The sequence below is a fragment of the Numenius arquata genome, chromosome 7 (genome assembly GCF_964106895.1).
Source record: "Numenius arquata chromosome 7, bNumArq3.hap1.1, whole genome shotgun sequence".
Taxonomy (NCBI): domain Eukaryota; kingdom Metazoa; phylum Chordata; class Aves; order Charadriiformes; family Scolopacidae; genus Numenius; species Numenius arquata.
The window spans coordinates 29332281-29354126 of record NC_133582.1 but is presented as its reverse complement, the minus strand read 5'-3'; the positions used below and the strand labels follow the sequence as shown (position 1 = coordinate 29354126).

Below are 21846 nucleotides of genomic sequence, written 5' to 3'. Positions count from 1 at the left end.
TTTAAATTGGATTTGTGCCGTTGAATCTTTGCATATTTAGTACAGATCCAAGAGGCCAACTTGGTAATTTCCATACTGTGTTTTTTGCATGATATAAACTGAGACTCCTGTGCTCTCTGCCTCTCTGTTTGCCTCTCTGCTGTCCAGTTGTACTGGTAAGATTTTATGTAGACATTTGGCTCATAATTGTTCTGAGGTGATAGTTTAATGGGCTACTTTATGATTCTATGCACACGTGTGTGCACACACACAGAGGAATAATTCCCACAACTTCTTTTCCATAAGTAGACTAACATATTTTTTTTCCAAATGTTTTAATATTCTATTATATAAAAATTTGAAAACAAAGCTTGAGCTTTCATGACTTGCTGTATATGCTGAATGTAAGCTTGTTTGGAGTGCAATTCAAGCAAGCATTTAGAAGTAATTTTTTAATTCCCCTTATCGCTGATCTGAAACTTAATTTTTGCCATTTTTTTTTGCTGTGTATCACTTTGATTCCTTTAATATATATTTTTTTTTTAAATTCGCTTTCATGTCTTTTATCTGACTTCCAAATAAGTTGAATGGCTTCATGCTTAAAAATAAAAATAAAGCACAAATAGCATAGAGAAGAGAGCAGGGCCGGTAACTGCCTAGCAGATGGCGTGACAGAATGGACTGTTTAATGTGTGTCCAGATACTGAACTGGGAATTACCATTTGCATATTCCTCAGAGATGTTTTGGGTCCAATTTTACTTTATTTTTGTGTTTCATTATTTTGAAGCATCTATACGTACGTAGAACTTTATTAATTCTCTCTTTACTCAGGTCTGGATTGGGGAGTTCATTGTCACATGGAGAATTTGTGAATTTTGGTTGGTTGTGAAAGTGAATATCATGAAGCATATGGGAAGTTTTTAAAGCTTTATGTTGGAATAAACAAATTGTTAAATAGCTGAATATAAAGGACTTCAACACAGAAGCTGTAATTGTACTCTCCTGTACAGAGCTTTTGTTAGTTTAATTCATATAGCTTCTGTATTTTGCATTTTTATATGCTGATATTTGAGTACATAAACATAGCTTATATTTCACTTTTGGGTCAAAGGCAGTTGATGATAAAACTTTCTCGGCCCCAAAAAATAAAAATCTGCAAAAGATTTCTTGATTGTACTGTTATTTTACACCATTTTACTGAAGCTATCCATATTTTTATTCACTTCTTGTTTAGCGATTCCTGAAATCACTGCCAGCATGTGAATGGAAAAGGGCTTTTTGGAAGTTTGCCAGGCTGAGTAGCTGGAAAGCTGATTTTAAACTACAGAGAGCAGTGGTGTTTCTTGTAATGGACTCTCCCTATAAGTTCACTGGCTTTTTTGTTTTCTTATTGATGTACCCCCTTTTGCACGTAGAGACCGTACTCATTGTTCATTTGTAAAACTAGAATGTCTCAGCACCCTTTGAGAAATGAGACTGTCTTCATATGTCCACCTCACTGCAGTCACAACTGCAACTTTTTCTATGCCATAATCCAGTAACTTTTGGGACATTCTTCATTAAGGTACTTAGAGCTTCACGTTTCTATTTATGTTTAAAACCGTCTTCTCCTTACCTCCCCCTGGGCTTGCAGTCCTAAGATTGCTGCAGGGCAGGAACTGAAAGACAGCAACTGGCTTGGAGAATTAATAACCTTTTGCTTTTCAGTCCCTAACACTTTTTGCTCCAAATCTTTTAGGCAGTGGATTTTGAAAATTCATGTAAACAGCTACCTATTACCTGTTCATATATGCTGCCAGATGCAAGTGTACTCGCTAGGAGCTGAATGGGATTTCCTGCTCTATTACAGGTAGCTGTGCGTTTTCATACTAGCTTCTAAATATCAGAGTTCACATGGTTTTGAATTGTTCTCACAGGTTGATGGGGAAATCTGTTAGTGTTTAAATCCAAAATAATTGAAAGGATTTTGCATAAGCTTTGTAAAATACAGGAAGGGCATGCTGGCGTCTTCTACGAGATCAACAGATGTTGCTGGAAAAGGTTACCTGGCTTTTACTGAATATGGTGCTTTCGTCAGGCCTGGCAAAGAAGTGATGCCTGCTGTTTTGCAGGGAAGATGTTCCTCAAACTTGTTCACATTCACCAGTTAATTTGAACCTTATTTTAAATTAGACAAGCAACATGTAAACGCTACCTAGAAAATAATTCATAGAGAATGGAAATACTATCGAGTTAGAAAATACTGAGGTAGAGAGGATGCTGTGTGAGGGCAAGCTTTGGATCAAAAGTATTTGGCGGCTTAAAATTCAATTATTTCAGCTGGTACAGTGCCCTGTGTGCAACTGACACATACACCCCAGCAGTATGATGTAGTATTGACGGCATGCTCTTTCTTTCATGTGTTTGGAAGAAACCCTTTCGCAGAGTGACTGTCTGGGTTCCTCTGCAGTCTAAATTCCTGTCAACTTGCACCTGGAGCCCAAATACACAGGTTTTTCTCAGGCAAAGATTAGCACACTGCATACATCAGCACAAACTTAAAACCCCAACTCCCCATGAAGTATTCTTTACTGGGAAGCGTGGCAGCTCCTTGGCGTTGTTAACCTGTCTGAAGCGACAAGCAGTGTCTCCAGTGGTCATGTGTGGTTTAAGCCTTGACCTCATCACTGTAATACATGACTCTCTAACCTCACTAACCTAGTATTACAGTTTGTCTTCTGTCCCCCTTTTTAATCAAAGGGAGGATATTTTAATGCTAATAAACATGTTGAACGATGCTTCAGCCTTGGGTAAAATACTCTGTTGAAAACCAAGGCAGTGGTGTTTGATTTGAAGCCCGTTGGCTCTGGGTTATTTCCTGAAATGTCATCAACTGTTAAAAAAAAATTGGACTTTACAAACCAGCACTGCTTTACATGGCTTCTCTATCTTCAGGTGTCTCGCAACCTCAGCACTTATTTAACTCTAGGATTTTGCTTTCATCCCACTCTCACTGAATCTTTCTGTGGATTTTTTTTATTCCTTCTGTTAATGTTCTTCCGTATACATCCCCGAAAAGGAGGAGGGAAGAAAAACTGTTTGCTCTTTTCCTTAGTGTAGTCCTTTTGTATTGTTCTGTTAAAGATCAATCCTGAGGTCTGTAATTTCTTTGGATGCTTTCCTAAGATGTTAGGGTAACCTGTCCAACTTTCGATTTTTCTCTTTCTTTGAGGCTTTAATTGGTACAAAACTGCTTTTGATGTGGCTGCTGTATTTGACTGCATGCGTTGTCACTCCCCTAGAGATCTTTTTTCTTTTACTGGCATCTTATTTTTGTAATCTTTTGTGTATGTTCCAATTTCTTTCTCTAACCTTTAGCAGCTTTTATATTAATCTTTTTTTAAAATGTGTACCCCTTTATATAATTCTCTGCTGTTTTTTCTTACCAACTTTCTTTTAAATTTCTTCTCCCCTCTACTGTTTGTGTAGAAATCGGTTTGACTTTAAGCTTTTGCCTTCTTGGATGTATGTCATTTATACCTAGCGTTAAGGTATTTGGATGCTCTTATTTTTCAGTTTTAAGTAGATTTAGATTTACCTTTTGTTTCATTATCCTGTTGTTTGATTCTAATCATGTCATTAGCTTTGTGTGGCAGAGCTCAACTGATGTCAAAGGATGCAGAGAGATCTGCCTTCACAGAGTCTATTAAAGAACAGGGTCTTTTTTTTTTGGTGTGTGTGTGTCTAATTCTCATGATCAATAGTTTAACTAGTGGCTGCTTCAACTGGCTTTGTCTTGTTGGATTTAGTGACACAGCTTCACTTTCATCAATAATACTAATTCTGCTGCAGTACTTTACCACATGTTGTGTAAATATGTTATTGAACACTGTTGATCTGATCTTTTTTTTTTTGGTGCCCTTCGGTTGAGTACTGGTTAATAGTACATTTTTATGTCTTAATGGTTATTGCTACCTGGGGAAGAAAACTGTTGCTAGTATGTCTGTCTTCAAGCTTTAACGTGTACGTCTTCTTTATATCATGCCTCTTTTTGGGGGGTGATGAAATACTCTTAATTTGCCATGATGAATAAATACAGACTAATACCAAACAGTTATTTTTGTAGACATACTCGTATAAACAGGGGAATTCTCTTTCTTGAGGAATTTCAGCTATACCTAGCAAAGACACTAGGGGACTGAAACTCAAAGTAATTGTGTTGCTCTCTATGAGGTGCTGATTAGGGTGACAGAAGCTAATAGATTTTGATTTTAATAATTTCCTTTTCATGCTGGCTTGTATACCATAGTGGACTCCGTCAAGAGCAGTTTACTGTGTTCTATATAAAAGCTGTATTTGTCTACATTTATTTGCATTTCTAGATCATTTTTAAACTAGAGTTGATGAATGGTATTTAAACAGTATTATCTCAGTTCTTTTGCCTGTAAGGCTGGGCATATATCACCGTTTTGCTGTTTTATGCCTTTTTGTTACTTCCTATTAACCTTGACTGGCTTCTCTCCTTTTCTTCTCCTCATTTGTTTTGGGTTCTACCCCAGTAGATTGCCCTTAGATGAGCATTTCTTTTCTTCATTCTTTCATTGTTTTCTTCAGTCTTTGTTTTAACCATCTCAGTCCTCAGGTGAAAAGTGCTCTCAATTAACACCTGCTACTTTCACATGAAATTCTTGTCTACTAAATCCACTTTTTGATGGCTGTAGGATAGAGAAGTTGTGCAAGCTCTTGGGCTCCTGAAGAACACACTGTAAAACTTTTAAAAAGTACTTAATTTCATCCCTAGTCGTGATGATAGTTATAAGCATGGCATGTGCTTCTTGTCCAGAAGCCAGTCCTCGTGACACTTCCCATTCAATACCCTTAATAACCAACAAAATCTTGTGGGTTTTGTGCCTATTCCATAGTAAGATTACTGGAACTTTAGGAACCTAATGCATAACGTAGTTGTAGTTGTCCTAGATCACTAATAAATAGCTTGTTTGTTTTTTTTAATTTAGAAATATATAAATGATATAAAATTCTGATAAAAATACATCTTGATATTTGTAATTATTTGTATTAACCTAATTATTTTACCATTGGGTAAATGGGTATTGGAAAATTGCATATTATGAAGTTCTTACAAAAGATGCCAATATAGGCTTTTATCCTGCCCTTAAAAAATAAATGTGACTTTTTAAGACTTCTGGACACACGCCTTTGGAGCATAGGTCCTAAAATGACTGTATTTACAGGCTGAATGAAAAGAGGGAGTTAAAGGAATGGTATATGATGTATACATGGTACTGTATTTCAACTGTTCATTTTCAGCTTTGGCATATGTGTTTATTTGTGTGTTTGGCAGGAATAGCGCTTGTTTCTAAGGTTTTTTCACATTTCAGTAAGTGAATCATTTTTTAAAATTGTTGCTAGTTAGACATGTTGGTGTTGCATTTTGGTTAGAGTGTCTGTTGTTGGCTGTGTTTGAAGCATAACTGTACTTTTAACGGGAGACTTAAATCTGTACTTTTGTTTGAACAAATTGTATTTGTTATTCTATAACTTCTTCTATTTGGCATCTGCATTAGACAACACTCATTGTATGCTTCCAGTTTTGGTTTCCTATCTACAAGCTGTGTCTTCTGCTTTAATTTTTAAGAAAGAATCGCTGCAAAATTAAAATAGGATTGCCTATCTGTGGAGCTGGCAGAAAGAATTTAAGTCAGGTGTTACTGCTGAATTTGCTTTCTTTTAGACAAGTTGATAGAATAAATAGAATAACAACTCTGTTCCTAGGGGTGTTTGCTTTCTCAACAATTGTTTGCCCTCCAATAATTATGTAGTATATGTACGTGTTTCAAATGGAATTTGTGTGGAAAGGACAAATACGCATTTGCATTAAATACTCTTATTAACATATGCTTAATAGGATTCCATTTAGCTGGCTTGTGAATGTTGTGCAGAAGACAAGATATTAAGGAAGTTTTAAAAGGGCTGATGTTCATTTTTCTTGTCTATCTCAGTCAGAAATCACACAATAAATAATAGCTTCTTTCTCTCTAGAAGCCTGTTTAAATGTGTTTTTCGTTTCTTGCACTAGATGTCACTGTAGATACAAAAATCAGGTTCTTCTGCTTGCTTAATTCAGATTGAATTCAGATACTTTAAGGCAAAATGATTTGCGATATCTTGACTTTCATTGCTGTTCAGATCTACTAAAATAAGATTATGAGAGTGCCATAGCATTGGTTTAGGAGAAAGTCCCGAAGAACCTGAGTAACTGTTTTGACAGAAAAGCTTCTGAACAACAATTCACAGGTGGGATGAGCTGTAAAGTGATCGTGTACGTTCAAAATTATTTCGAATATTTGTCAGTACATTTTTCAACTCTCTTTTTCGAATGACTGTGTATCTAGAATGTTTGACAAATTACTTTAGCTAAAGCCTTTAAAACATATTTATTTGCTTAACTTTGTTGTAGCTCTGATATTTTAGGAATATAAAGAACAGTTTCTGGGAGAGGCGATAGCTTTTATTTGACCAGGTAATATAGTTGAGAAAGAAAACAGGCTTTTGGACACAAGGATCTTTCACTAGGCCACTTTTGCTATTTGCTTTCTTTTTTAATGGATCTTGCTGTTGAAAAGCTGGTGGCAATGATATGCAGCTTCTATTCATAACTGGTTCTTTTAACATTTTTCTCTTCATTAATCGCATCTGTAGATTTATAATTGAATTTCAGTACATTAAAATTTAATTAGTTTATTGGGTTTTTTCCATCTTTTTTTGAGAAAGTTGTCAGCAAGGGAATGTTTACCATTCTCAACCCTTGTGTATTATTTACTCACAACTACTCCTGCCTCCTGAGCAATGACAAATAATATCTAGTTTAGCACTCGGTTTTATTAGGGTTTGTTTTCTTATACCTGGCCTTGTGCATTATTTATTTATTTCCCAAGTGTAGCAGTTACTGGTAGTGGTTGTAGTCTCTGCAGTCATCTATTCTGGTCTTGAAATTTAAAGTTGGGATAAATTGTCATTACTAAATGTCACAAGCTTCCCTCCTCCAAAGCCTCTACAGATGGACTTTTTGTTCTTTGGCAGTTTGTTCAGAAGCTGGGACATGAAAACATAGAATTATATGTGTCCCGCTCATCCTCCATGCTCCCTCTTTTTTTTTTTTTTTTTTTTTTTTTGTTAGGATAAAGTGAATGTATTTCCATCCCATGATTTTATGCTATTGGCCAGCATACAGATTTCTGCTTTGGAATTTGAGTTTGGACGGAGATCATCCAAATATGATTTGCTTTACCTTAAATAGACATTGTTTTTTTCATACTATATTACTGACCATATGCCTTTATTGAATGATGCTTATTACTTTAACTGATCATCCCCCTTGCTCCAGTATGGTAAGTATGGTCAATACGGACTGAGAAGAAAGAAAATACAGTAGAGAGAATTTTCTGTAAAAGCAAACAAACAAACTTTTTAAGGGGTTATATGGTTGTCCTGAGATACACATTACTTTTTCTTCAGGAGAGCAGCTCCTGTTGCTCTTCACTCACCAGTGATACTTTTTTTTCCAGAGCTTTTGCCCGCTCTCAGCATTGGCTTGCTGTTGTCAAAGGAATTAAAAATACTAAATTGGGGACTGGTGCTACTGATCTACTGTAGCTCTTTTCCTAATCGAAACACTATTGGAAGGGTCCCAGCCACCTGGGGAACGCTGAGTGCAGCAGTCAAAAGTAGTTCAAAAGAAATAGTTCTCTGATTTCAAGTCTGTCTCTGCCACCTGTGTTCATCTTATTAAGAAACCTCCTTTCTCTCTTGCAGCCTCTTTAGCTGCTTGCAATGCCTCTGCAGTGGTCTGACCACTTTTAACTTTCAGTTTCTGCTAGAAGGTTGCAATTAAGAGATGCCTAATGCTACTGATTGGTTTTAATTTCAGTTTTAAACAGTTTTTCCTACTTGAAACCACCAGGACTATCAGAGGAGCACGGTCAGAGGCTGCCGTTTCTGAACTCACCAGCCACGGATTAAGGCAGAGTTGAATAGTTTGGTTGATTCAGGCTGTGCATTCCAAAAGAGGCCCTTCGGTTTCTAGGAATAACCATACTCCCAAGTATTTTGCTGCCATCCTCCTTACAACTGGGGCCCTGCATTTGTAGATTATCCAGGCCATGCTTAGCTTTAATCCATCCCTAGGGCTTGCAGGCAGTTTTCAAATGAGAGGGAGTCAGACAGAGTGAGTTGCTTTTGAAATCCTTTCTACAGCTCAGATGCCACTTGTTCAACAATTCCTCCTGGGCATTTGGTCTGCTTTTCTATTAATTTTCTTGTGGCAGGAAGGGGAGCTAAATTGAAAGCAGTGGAAGCTCCTGATTTAGCCTGTAGAAAAAAGAAGGAATACAGCCTGAAAGCTGTTTCTTCTAAAGGATCAGCAGAGACATAGTGAGAAGGAGAAAAGACAGACTGTAAATTCCTCATTGGACTTGGTTATGGTAGGGTAAAGAAGCATTCCAACATCAACATTTTAGACGAAAACCATAAATTTATCTTGACTCCCTCACAAAGGAACTGTTTCTAATGGCAATGTGTAGTGGATATGAAACACTAGAATCGTTTTATTCTGCTGGTGTTTTTAGCAGTATCTTTAGAAGCTTATTACTGCATGATTCGGATACCTTTGGGTATGTGGTATTGTTGTGCACCTGACTTCATGTCTTAATTGGCAGCTGAGCATAGCCTTGATTCATCCAGCCATACTGCGGTAGGAGTGCCGCTGGAGTGATGGGCTTGATCTTTGTTCTTCCTAACTACAGAGATGGTATTTTTAATGAAATCCAGTAAGAGATGCCTAAAACACAGATGGCAGCACAAATCTGCCACTGTTTCAATCAGGATATATTCCTAAACAAAGGAAAGGGCAGGTCCACTTTCTGACTGCTATGTGTCTCTTCAGGTTTGGTCGCTCTATCCCTCAGTAGCTGGACTGTATGGGACAAGAACGTGGTTCTTCATAAGCAACCAAGCCTACGCATCTTTCTCTGCAATAGACTTTGCTGTTGCATTGGTAGTCCTTAAGTCTGTTTTTTCTCCTTGGTAGTTGTTGCTTACTAGTATGCATAGTCCTACTCCTTTCTTTAATTTCTTTCAATAGCGAGGGTTACATTTTGGCCCTGAGGAAGGGACCAGTAGATTTAAAGCAATGTATTGCTTTAGATTCCTCTCTACAGAAGTTGAGATGAATTTCTGGGTAAATTATGAACAAAACAGAACTCTAGATAATTGAAACACTTCTTAATTCTCCCATCCCCCAAGAAACACACAACAACTGAACAAGCTTTTAAAATGAATAAATGTATTGCTATGAAACTAGGTTGGTTCCCTCCCCCCCTCTACAATTCCATATCTCATTCATCATACAGCTTTAGCAACAAATGGGGTAGGAGTCCTGTAGATAATAGTCACTAGTTCACTGCATTCTCTCAATTCATTCCCAGAGTACAGTCTATGGAATGAATTATTCACAGGTCTTGTAGAAAATATATGATCACGTAATTAAAGACTGTATTGTAGTGCATATGGGAGAAGAGGATGAATTAAGATTGCAGGTTTCTTTCTGTCCCAGCCAGGTCCCTTTCCCCCTTTTAGATACCAGCATGAAGAATACCGAGGATAGAGTTGTTGTCTCTTAGCTGGAAAGTATAGTACCTCCTGCTAGGAAGGATCACTAATGGCAACAAAAGTCTTGTTCTCTGCCCCGAATGTTAGTGCTGATACACGTGGACTTATTTTCCCTTTGAGACTAGTGTATGCTCAGTGTGGTCACACATAGGAGGCTGTGAAGAGGTGAAGCCTGCCCCACTTGAGGCATAGCAAAATGCTCTGTGTGCCTCATTTTCTGAAAAGGAAGAATAGTTTTCCCTTAAACCCAGGCTGGTGGGGGCAGAAACCAGCCTGCAGCAGATGCTTCAGCATAGAAAATGGAAGCTTTGATGGTTTAAGTTTTATAAGCCACTGGAAAACAGGATTTTACAGGCTAGTGTCCAGGAAGCTTGAGCAGCCAAACAGGCACCTCTACTTACAATTAGCCAAATCCTGCAGCTCTATTCAGGGAATTTTTTTCAGATGTTGGTGGTAGTTCTCTCTGTACAAGTTCTAAAGTGTCAAGGAGCGGGCACTGCAATTTGTTAAGTTTGTCCTTGTAACTTCAGGAACAGGCCAAATTTCCTGAAAAATTACGTTGAATCTGCCAAGGCTTCTAATGGAAATCCTTGCAGCACGTTAAGTGTAGTGGTGCTTTGGGGTGCCACTGCAGTAATAGGGTTTCTTTGTATTAATAGACAGCTGTGTGTCAGCAGTGACCGTGTGGCAATTGGTTTTGAGGGAGAAAGAGAAACAATAAAAAATGGAAAAGGTAAGCTGACCTTATGAGAGTAAGAACTGCTCCTCTAATTCCCTTATTCTCTAAAAGAATAGCATTCATTTTCCATCATTTTAGCTTCACTATCTAACCAGTTCCTCATTTGAGCAGTTCTGCATTTTGCATCTGCCTTTTTAATTGACATTCATTTCAGAGAGCTGTTGATGCCTGTGTGGGCTGCTGCTGGAGCACCTGCACTTCCACAGTAAGCCCTTCACAAAAAAACCTATGGTTTTCTGATCTTGGTTGTTGCAGACTCTTTAATGGCTTTTCTTGATTGATGAGGGTGATGTGGCCTAAAGTTCTAGCAAACAGCGAAAAATCTGATTAGGAGGATTCTTCTCGGTTGTGGTTTGCTTTGTGGCTTTGGATAGTAGAAGTTTCTTCCTCTTGGAGGACTAAAGTGTCGTAATTGTACTGAAGGTGTGTCTGGCAGCCAGAGAGATAGTGTTATTTCTTTGTCCCGTTCACTAGAAGGAGAAGACATAGTAGGAATCTGTTGCTTATTTAATATACGTATGCACAAGGGAATCAATATCACCTTTCATAATTGCTGATTATATAAATAATTTATTGCTTATAAAGGAAGAGTATAGTCTTTAATTTTCAAAAGCATTTTATTGAAGTCCTAAGATAGTACAAAATGTATCTTAGTCACGTCCGCAGATTATAAAGTGACAGTGTGTTATATATTTCCTCCTCTCTTCCTCTTGCCTCACAAATAGCATCTACTACTTCTGTGGAAGGTGATTCAAAACTTACTTTGCTATTCCAGAAACCATGCCTGTGTCAAGCTGAACATAGTAAAACATAGGTGAGAAATTTGATATTGTATATATAGCTTTATAGAATACAAAAATTTATTTAACAGACACCCACTAAGGTGGGTTTCACTGATACAATGTGGAACAAAACAGCTTTTCCTATTTAATGTGTAGGCTGTCACTTTAATGGGAATCTCAAATATTTCAAAATTGTTTCCTTGGAACAGAATTTTTTTTTTTTTACCCTGGAATTGTCTTGTCACTCACAATTAGACACAATTGAGTTTCTTTCAGTTGCTGCTCAGTGTTTTGTCATGGCTGATCTGTTTGTGATAAGTATTTTGTAAGGGAGTCAGCCTGCAGAGCAGGTGTCCATGTAACCAGTTCCCATCCAAAACATAACAAGCTAAGTACTCAGCTCTGCTTCTCCCTTTATGTTTTAAAGAATCATTACTAGTAAGCCCAAACTAGATTTCACAGTCTTTTGTAATATTTTTTTTCTCCTCTCCTACCTTTTGTTCCTGTCATCCATACAGTCATGTTGACAGTAAATGTTTTTTTCGAGCTTTGCAGTGGAAGTTCCTTGCTCCTCTTTTAGTTCTTTGAGTAATATTATGCTTTAATAAATCTTTTTACCTTCTAAACCATCAATTTTCCTCACGCTGGCATTTCTAATATTCCCTGGTGTATATTTCCAATATTTCCTAATATTGGCAGGGTGACTATGTATATGCTAGATGTCTGGAAAAGAGTTGATGAAATGTCTGCCTGTCTTCCAGGAGGCAGTGCAGCCTTCAGAAGTAAGGAGTGGGTCTGTTCCACCTCTTCAGCATGTACTCTGGATAGTTAACCCATCAACAGAAATGTGAATAGCTCTGTGAACATATCTCTCTTGTTTCCAAATAATTTTTCTGCCAATATTATTGTAGGTTTTCCACTTGGTCCATACCAAATTGCTTTATTATGCAGACCCTCTGACTATGAGGAAGTTATTGAGACATATAGTATAGGCAATGCTCAGCCCTGACAATCTAATATAACTTAATATCCTTTTCTTTCCACTCCAGCCTTCCCAGAAGGAAATAAAAAATCTTGTCAGCAGTGATTGACTCATCCAATAGAGTCTTGTTAAAGAGAGTGCAGGCTTGGTTTTATTTGTTGGAGGGTAATGTGCTAGTGTTTCAGGTTATCCCTAGTTTAGGTACTGAAACATCAGTGAGCGCTTGAAAGTGTATTAAGTGCCTAATTCCCATTTGTTTTCAGTTGGATTTGTCTGTATGAATATTTTGAAACCACAGGGTTTAGACAGAGTGCTATGGGATAGTTAATTTTTTATTTTTCCCAAACACAACATCCTTCTATGTGAAAGAAGTCTCACTGTTTTGCAGGAGAAGATTTGTGATTTTGGGTGGCTTCTGACCTAGTAGTAGTTCATCCATGAATATCACTGTTTCCACATCTGGAGTTTTTACTCTTAGGTAAATCCAGATGATGTAATTAGACCAACTAGTTCACAACAGACCAGTTAAGGACTTATTGGTCTTCAAAATGTCAATTTTTGTGGAGCTCTTTTGTTAAATATTTACATTTAATTTCTTGAAAAGTCCAGTTTGCAGCCTCTGGACAAACTGTTGCTGAAGGATTCATTCTGAATGTGTTTGATTAAATTCTTGGATTTTCTGTATGGCATATTTCTGTTAAAAAGTAGCTTCCTTCATGAGCACATCTCCAAATCTTTGCTTGTCAAAGGTTGGAATTTTATTTTTGTTTTCAACTGTTCCTCATTTTCCCTTGTGTTCTCATTGTGGCTGTGTTCACACAGTATAAGGAAACAAATTTGGAGATGGGTTACATCTCAAAACATAAAGAACAGCTTTTCAACTTCTTAGATTTTGTAGCAGTTCAAAGGTGCTCAGACCTTAATTATGTGAAGAAGCAGTCTGATGCCATAAGGAGTGGAATTGGTTTATTACCTCCCCTTAGAAGCTTCTTACCATCCTCCTTCATTTCCATTCTTGAGCTCAGGTTACAGTATCAGACTTTCAATTCCAATGGGATAGTGGCATGGTCAGCACAAGGGTTTGACAAGGTGTTGGTAGCCCAAGAATGGTGCTGGCATGACTCAAGAAAATGCCATGTTTGAATCTTCAGGAAAAGCAATGAATGGTCTCTCCTGTTTTTTCAGTTCAATGTGGGGATGTTTTTTTTTTTGAAGAAGAATCTCTGGTCAAGAGAACCAATTCAAAATCCCATATCCTACTCGTTGTGGGAAGCTTGATTGCTCTAAGGAACAAGATAAGCTCTCCAGAAGCTTTTAAAAAAATAATAATAAAATCAGGATAACAAATTGTGGATTGTGTTTTGCATGAAGGAATGACATGTCCTTAGTTGTTGTTGTTTTCTTTTTTTTTTCAATGGCATCCTCCTGTTCTTTGTGCTTCTGCAGCTTCTGTGGTGACAGCTTTTTAATAGGAACTCTGAGAAAATCAGAGTTTGCAATATTGATATGGCAGTTGCTCTTGCAATAATAATTTATTTATCGATTACATGCTGAAGGGACACCTGAATTTTGGGGAAAAAAAATTAATCTTAGGCAGAGTGACTATCACATAACCGAGAATTATCTATGTTAAAGAAGAGGAGTGTATAGTTTCATTTTTCTGGTGTTCAAGTTGTTGATTGGCCCCTATAGGAAGGAGCAGGTCCATTTATCTTCTTGGTTGCATATATACTAACTCACTTAATGTTTGTAAGGAAAGCTTTTTCCATTGAGAAATGCAACTGATAATGTGGCAAATACAAAGTCACACTTTGGGTAGCTGAAATGTAGATGTTTAAAATGCCCAGCTGAATTACAGTAATTCCTCTGCCATTTACTTCTATTTACACAGTCTTTAATTACGTGAGTGCATCGTGGTCTCTTGTTATTTCTTTCTCTGTTTTCAGTCGATGGAGAGATGGCTGCAAGATCCAACGTGGAGTTCTGAGATGCGGAGGGAAGGAGGCAGTGGTCTGATTCACCTTGATTGGTTTCAGAGTCAGGGTCATATATAGGGAGCAGAGCAGAAGGGTGAAGGATAATTTTAATGTTTAAGATTCCTTTAAGCCAGGGAAGTTGTATCTTAATGTATCCTTAACACGGGGAAATCTGAGAGGGTTTCTTCCTGAGGAATTTTCTTTTGGCCGTTTTCCTTTCAAGTTGCCAGTCTCTTAAGACCTAAATTGATTAGCTGAATTTAAGACACTCATTAAGAGACTTAATTGAAATATGCCTGGGAGCGAGAATTTGGTTATATTTGGTTTCATGTTTAAATCTCTGTAGTTTTGTCCAAGTATAAGCTGGTTTAGGTAGGGAATAGAAAATTTTTCTCTATCTTTAAAATAACATACTTAAATGTTTAATGCCAGATTGGTTTTGGTAAAGCAATATCAAAGTTTGTTCTGAATTTAACAAGTAGTAGTCAGAGATCATAAGCTTTTGTTTACCAGTGATCTTTTTGGTCTTAATTCACCTGTCAACTGGTTTCATTAAGAAAGGACGTTGTACATGTTAAATTCAAGCTGACTTCAATGTCACGTAGTCGTGGTTGGCAACGTTTTTAAAAGATATTTTTAATCTGCTCCTGACAGTTTATGTCACTGAAGCATTTAAATGAATATTTCAAACACCTAGTCTGCTTTTTATCGAAATAGGTAAAAATAGACGCATTATTAGGTCTTATTTAACTTCTGAAAATAGGAAACCCTTAGTGTCTTGGCTGCCTCAAAGGCTTAGGATTGAACCAGTGGATTTGCCCTCCATCTGTTGTGTTTGGTGATATTTACTTTGCTAGTCATTAGAAGTCATTGAAAAGTGCTCCATTGTACTGCCTATCAGTGTGTTAACCTTCTTATTTTGAGTTTATTTACATAGTGGGATGAATTACCTCCAGTAGATCTATAATCTTGAGATGTAGTAGTATCTGTCGGGAGTCACTGAGGATTCAGGTGAGAGGCAAGACTACCAGGATACGTAGCGTTTGTGCACTAATGTTCTCAATCTCAGTAAGGTTATAAAAATAATGTAAAGCTTTGCCGCTGAAGAAGAAAAACTTGCCTCATTTTTTACAGTATGTAAAAATAACAAATGTCATTCCTCCTTTGGTGGACATGACTTTCTTTTTTATTATTTTGTATGAGCTGGCAAAAAGTAGTCCCCTGGAGGTTTTTCTGCGAATGCAAAAAAAATGACAGCTATGCAAGTTAGGGTTCAAATCGATCAGCAAAGTGTAAAGGTCAGTGATTGCTTCTTGAGATTTGGGTAAATTGCACGCCGGAGGGAAGGGATGCCATCCAGAGACACCTGGACAGGCTTGAGAGGTGGGCTCATGCAAATCGCATGAAGTTCAACCAAGCCAAGTGCAGGGTCCTGCACCTGGGACGTGGCAACCCCAGGCACAAATACAGGTTGGGCGGAGAATGGCTAGAGAGCAGCCCTGAGGAGAAGAACCTGGGAGCGCTCATGGATGAGAAGCTCAACATGAGCTGGCAATGTGCACTGGCAGCCCAGAAAGCCAACTGCATCCTGGGCTGCATCAAGAGAAGTGAGGCCAGCAGGTCACGGGAGGTGATTCTACCCCTCTACTCTGCGCTTGTGAGACCCCACCTGGAGTACTGTGTCCAGCTTTGGAGTCCTCAACACAGGAAGGACATGGACCTGTTGGAACAGGTCCAGCGGAGGGCCACAAAGATGATCAGAGGGATGGGGCGCTTCCCCTATGAAGACAGGCTGAGAGAGCTGGGGTGGTTCAGCCTGGAGAAGAGAAGGCTCCGGGGAGACCTCATAGCAGCCTTCCAATATCTAAAGGGAGCCTACAGGAGAGCCAGAGAGGGACTCTTTGTCAGGAAGTGTAGTGATAGAACAAGGGGTAACGGTTTTAAGTTGGAAGAGAGGAGATTTAGATTAGATACTAGAAAGACATTCTTTCCTGTGAGGGTGGTGAGACACTGGCCCAGGTTGCCCAGAGAAGCTGTGGCTGCCCCATCCCTGGAGGCGTTTAAGGCCAGGCTGGATGGGGCTTTGAGCAACCTGCTCTAGTGGAGGTGTCCCTGCCCATGGCAGGGGGTTTGGAACTTGATGATCTTTAAGGTCCCTTCCAACTCTAACCATTCTATGATTCTATGATTTTCTCCCAAAACATAGAGTAGGTTTGTATCTTTCAAGGAAGTGTTATTTTTCTGTTAGTAGTTGGTCAAGCTGTGCTAAGTTACTCTCATTGGCTAAATGGGCCTTAAATTTCAAAAATACTTAAATATGGCAAAACTGCAGTCTGCCAAGAATGCTGTAATATACTGTAGTCTAGATTGCAAAGATTGCAAGGCTTTCCCCTCCATTTTTTTTTCCCATTCAATTTTAGCTGAACTTATAAAAAATGCGATGGGAACTTTACACTTCAGTCAATATTTGTAATGTCTACTTTGGCTATGAAATATGATTTAACTTTTGAGGTGTGTGTTTTTTCTTTTTTTTCTTTTTTCTTCCATTAGATATGCTATTTCTTCTGGCCATGGTGTTAGGGACTGATGCTGCATTATAGATGTCATAGTATAGGTTGTTTTTACAGAATTAATTTTTGAAGGACGCTTTGCTTTGATACAAACAGTACATGTTTCTCATGAGTATATTTTGGGGTTTATACTCTTGTTGTCTTGTCCTTTTCCCCCACATCTTATGCGTGTTTATCCTCTTTATTTGTTTGACCTACTCTTTCTTTTTTTTCTGCGGATGCTTTCATCTTGCTTGGCATCTATGCATATGATTCATTATTGTTTCTAGTTAAAATTGAGGTCCTTCTATTACAATTACAGTTCATGCATGTGGCATCCCCTTATGCTGTTCTTTAAAGTGGTTAAATTACTATATTGGGCTGCTGCAAATTAGAATGACTTATTCATTTAGATTTCTTTGTTAAAGTTGTGAAGTAAACTATAGTTTCATTAAATGTAATTAAAGGGCGTGGGCATTTCCTGTGCCTCTTCTCCTGACTTTCAGTCATTGTACGGTAAATGCTGCAATTCAGAGAATTCAAGTCAATTGATAGTATACTATATATATGTATACAGTTTTAATTTATATTTATATGTAGATATACATATCTTGTATACTGTTAATGATAGAATTTGAGTTTGTTTTTAGATAGGGTTTATTTCACTGGAATTTGAATTTAGGGAAGATGTGTATAGTTGCAAGGGAAAGTTTTTAGTTTCCACAGCTGAATTTCCCAGCTTTACGAAAGAGCAGCATTGACAAGCCTAGTGACTGCATGATGTACCAACAGTTGCTAATGCCATTTGTGCCAGCTTAAAGCACTGATTATTTTATGCTTTGGGTACACATAATCAAACTGATAGTTTTTAAAGGGCACTTTATTCTGTCTTTTTGTAGCATCCTCAAATGTTTGCCTTGAGATCAAAGTGAATATACTTTTTGCATTTTCTGACCTTTTAATAGTCCTTTAATTTGCATTAAAAACTTCACGTAAGTGACAACTCGTATTTGCTGTCACTGACCTAGTAAAACCTAACACATTATTTCTGGAGAAAAAGGTAAGGTGATTATACCTTCGTCAATTACCAGAGAAGTCATTATAAACTCTCTTTTCAGATGAAATGAAAGAGAAACAGTCTGCTAAAATACTACCTAGCAGAACTAAACATTTAAAGCTAAATGCAAATGTTAAATTCCAAACTGCTACTCTGACCTACGTTCATTATGCTGAAATAAATTGTGGAGGGACTCAAAACCTTGACTAATACTGCCTTCTGAATGGCTTATATTTGCTGGACTAGTGAGGAGACTTTAATTTTAAGAAATGCTTTTCTTGTGAAGACTTCTTTGAAATGTTTTATTAATTTCTGCCATATGTCTTTCAAAAATTGGAACAATCTTAACTGCCGCCTTCCCTGTGAATCCGTTGTTTCTTAAATGGCTGTTCCCTATTTCATTAGTAATTATAATGTTGTCTGTAGTCTGTGATTGTTTCTAGAACTCGTTGGTCCTGGTTTGTTTGCTCAGCACACGCTGGGTCTGGTTCTGTCCCTCAGTGATCCCTGCTAGAAACAGCTGTAGGATTGGGTCTCATCTCTGTGGGTGTCATTAAAGCATTTGACCCTGGGACACAGAGGAAACTATTCCCTTAATTAGACAGTACGGAGATTAGAATTTAAATAAAAGTGGTTATACAGAGGATGTGATGGAAGCAGTGGTACGGGGAGGAGAGGGAAGATGATGATAATGGTTTTTATGTGAGGTGGTGTTGGAGCTCACTTTTCGGCTTGATCGTGTTTAATAATTTCTTTACCTGTGTTAAGTGGTGAAGTTTGTAGATATTAAAGCTGGGAGACATAATTTGTCTAGCAGAGCATGTCACAGAGGATGGGACGACTGTAAGGATTAGAATAATAGAAGGGTGATTGATGGTAAATAGTTTGCGCTGCAAAAGCATTGGGACTAATAAGAACTTAATACACCATGGAAGGGGAGGAGGATGGTGTGAGACTTTACTGTCATGAGATAGTGTGCCCGCATGAAATACAAATGAAATCTTGGAAAAATCAGATGTTTTGTGCGGTGAGTGGAAAATAGGGGTGCTGTTGTATATGGCGCTCTCAAAATTGCATATACACTGGGCACATGGCATGTAAGTCATCAAGGTCAAGGAAGATGTTCTTGAGAGAGGAAGCATTAAACACCAGGGTAATGCAAACCTGGTCACATGAAAGGAGATGCTTGGAGTTGAGCCCGGTGTGACCAGTCAGGAGAGTGGCCATGACTGTGGTCAGTACCTATATCAATGAATTAATGCCAGAGAAGGAGAATAATTGTTTCAGCTGAATGTCGATAGTGATGCAAAGTACACCGGTATGAACTGACTATTAGTTCAGACCAAATATTTGAAAACAATTTACGTTCTGTCATGGGTGAGAGCCTGAGTGTAATCTGTACAATGATCTATTATGGTATTTGGGAACTGGACTTGGTAACACAGGAGGTCGCTTTCAGTTCTTGCCCCTCAGGTAGGAGAAATGTTGCTGGTGTTTTAAGTAGAGGTAAAAAATCCTGAAGTTTTGCTTAAATTACAGGACTAATCAAGTAATCTTTCTTGTGTTTTCTAGGGCTTAGTGGAAACTTTATTTTTAATATGCTCGCCTCTTAATATTGCAAGCTCAACTTCAATTGTTGGCTGTGTCTTCTTTATAAATATAATAATTAGCATGCAGTGCAGTAGAAAATTCAGAGGAGTAGTCCATCTGTTTGTTTATCACTTTTCTTTCAGAACAATCAAATCTAGAATTATTCAGATAATATCTGTAAATAGAAATCTGTCTGCTGTGTATTCCTCTTAAATCTTGCCATTTTTAATCCATTAAAACCCTCTCCAAACATTTGGACTGTACCACGCAAATAATGGATTCCCATTATGATATATATTATATAATATTATATTTCATAATATACTATAGTATAATGTATTATTATATATATTATAGAATATATATATTATTATTATAAGCTTTGAGTGGAGAATGACAGCTTGTGTTTAGAAGGAAAAAAGAAATAATGTAGAGATGGAACTGGGCTGTGCTGTTTTGCACAAGAATGGTGATCTTGTTGCACAGGTGAGTTTACAAGACTTGCCTTTGTCAGAGCTCTTCGGTAGATCTTTGACTTAGTAACACGTTGCTGTTTCACAAGCATTTGCTCAAACACACAATAGAAACGTGTCACAGGTTTGGCGTCAAACTTGAGGTTTTAGCAGTTCCGAGTCACGCAGAATTGCATGGAAGTTGAAGTCTAAGACCAAAGTTAGGCGTTTTTATGAAGGACAGTTATTGTTTACCAGCGCCATATGGAATGTAATATATTTGCAAACAACATTTTCATAGCTTACATAGTAGGGGATTGTGTGCTGAAGGATCATCTGTCTTAGATAAGTAGGCAAAAAATCCCCTGTTTAAGAAGAAAAAGAAGGGGGGGAAACACGATGATAAAGTATCTTTTTCATTTGCACTGAAAGCTTTCATATTTTACGGGAGTATTTGATTAATGTAGATAAACACGTAAATGTATGGAGGGTGATATAGGAATAATAAAAGTATCACATATCCCAATGACATTTCTGCAAAATTTCGTAATTCTAAAGATAAATCAGACTTCTGTGGAATGCACAAGGGATGCATACAATAATAAGATAATATTTTGTTGATCTTGGGTTCCTGATTATTGGATAATTTAGTTAGAGTGTCAAAGCAATATATTAATATGGAAAACTGCAGAATAATTTCGCTTTACTTCAATTGTTTGATGGAAGCTCTAGTAATTTATTCAGCTAAACTATTCCTGGGTTTTGTTCTATAAAACCTCACTGATGTATAATTTAGCTTGTTTGGCTTTATAATGTGATGACAACCCGCAGCTAAATGCAAAAAGGATTTACAGGTTAACAAAGTTTAAGTAAAAATTGTTTGTGCTGGTAAATTGGAGTTCAGTTTTCTTAGTTGTCGGGATTGTGAGGGCATCTACACAGATTTTTACTGTCTAATGCAAATTAAACATCGTGGGTTTTTTTTCTCTTCATAAAGCATGCAGTGCACATTGTTATTAAAATATAAAGCTATGAATGTAGATAACACTGGTGGCATTGCTGCACTTTGCTTATGCAAAAAATCAGAAAGCTACATCTTATTAGACGGGATATGATGTGAATGAAAACACAGTGGTTATAGAGTTGTTGGGCGAGACCTTGTCGAAACTAAAAAAGAAAAAAAAGTGAGGACTAGCTAAAGACGGACGATGAAAACAGTCTCCAAAGAATTTTTCCTACTATTTTCTTGAAAACATCAAGACTTTTGAAACGTTCTGCAAATTGAGAAGTTGGGGAAGTGGTCAGGAAAGGAGGCATTTCTCTTCAGTCAGGAGTGCTGCTTCCACGTTTGCCACTTCTCTGCACAGATCTCTTGAAAGGTAACTCACCAAAACCAAAAAAAAAGGCTGCATAGTGGATCATTGGGTGATTTTTTTTTTTTTTTTCATGCCACAAGTTCCAGTTTAAAGTAGTAAGAATTTTCTTACTCCCTCAGCAAAGGATAAAAACAGTTCATTGTATCAAAAAAAGGTATAAATGTGAACGAGAAGTGTTCTCTTATGTTGATTTTTATGCATAATAGCTGAAGAACTCGTTGCCGTGAGAATGTTTTTGAAGTAAAAAATTAGCAGGAGTCAAAAGGGACTGAGAACTTTTATTGATAACACAAATTTCTAAGGTATATATACTGATAATATACATTAAGACACTAGGAAATCTGGTTTTAAATCAAAGTTCAAACATTCCCATCCTTTGTACTGTTGTTAAAGAAAAATTATACTGGCTCAGATTAAATACCCCCATAGGTGAAGTAGGGTTTATTCAACAGTACCCAATTTTGGAATAAAAAACAAGGCAAATGGGTAGCAATCCTTCCTCAGAAAACCTTCCCATTCTTTCTGTGTTTGTGGTTCTTGAAGCTATGGAGCTCCAGGTGATGGTTACCCTATGCCTTTGTCCACAAATAAGTCCCTTTTCTCACCATTTCTCCAGTTGTTTTCTTGCATCTATGTTATTTATTGGTGCTTGCAGTACCCTTCAGTTTAACAAGGGGTTGCTTTTGCATTGTGAACT

At 37.5% G+C, this 21846-nt stretch overlaps 1 protein-coding gene across 1 annotated transcript in view; it reads left to right on the top strand.

The window, feature by feature from the left end:
• KIF16B (kinesin family member 16B) overlaps window positions 1-21846 on the top strand; it is a 139578-nt gene that overhangs the window by 37538 nt on the left and 80194 nt on the right. The gene's annotated exons all lie outside the window — the stretch shown is intronic.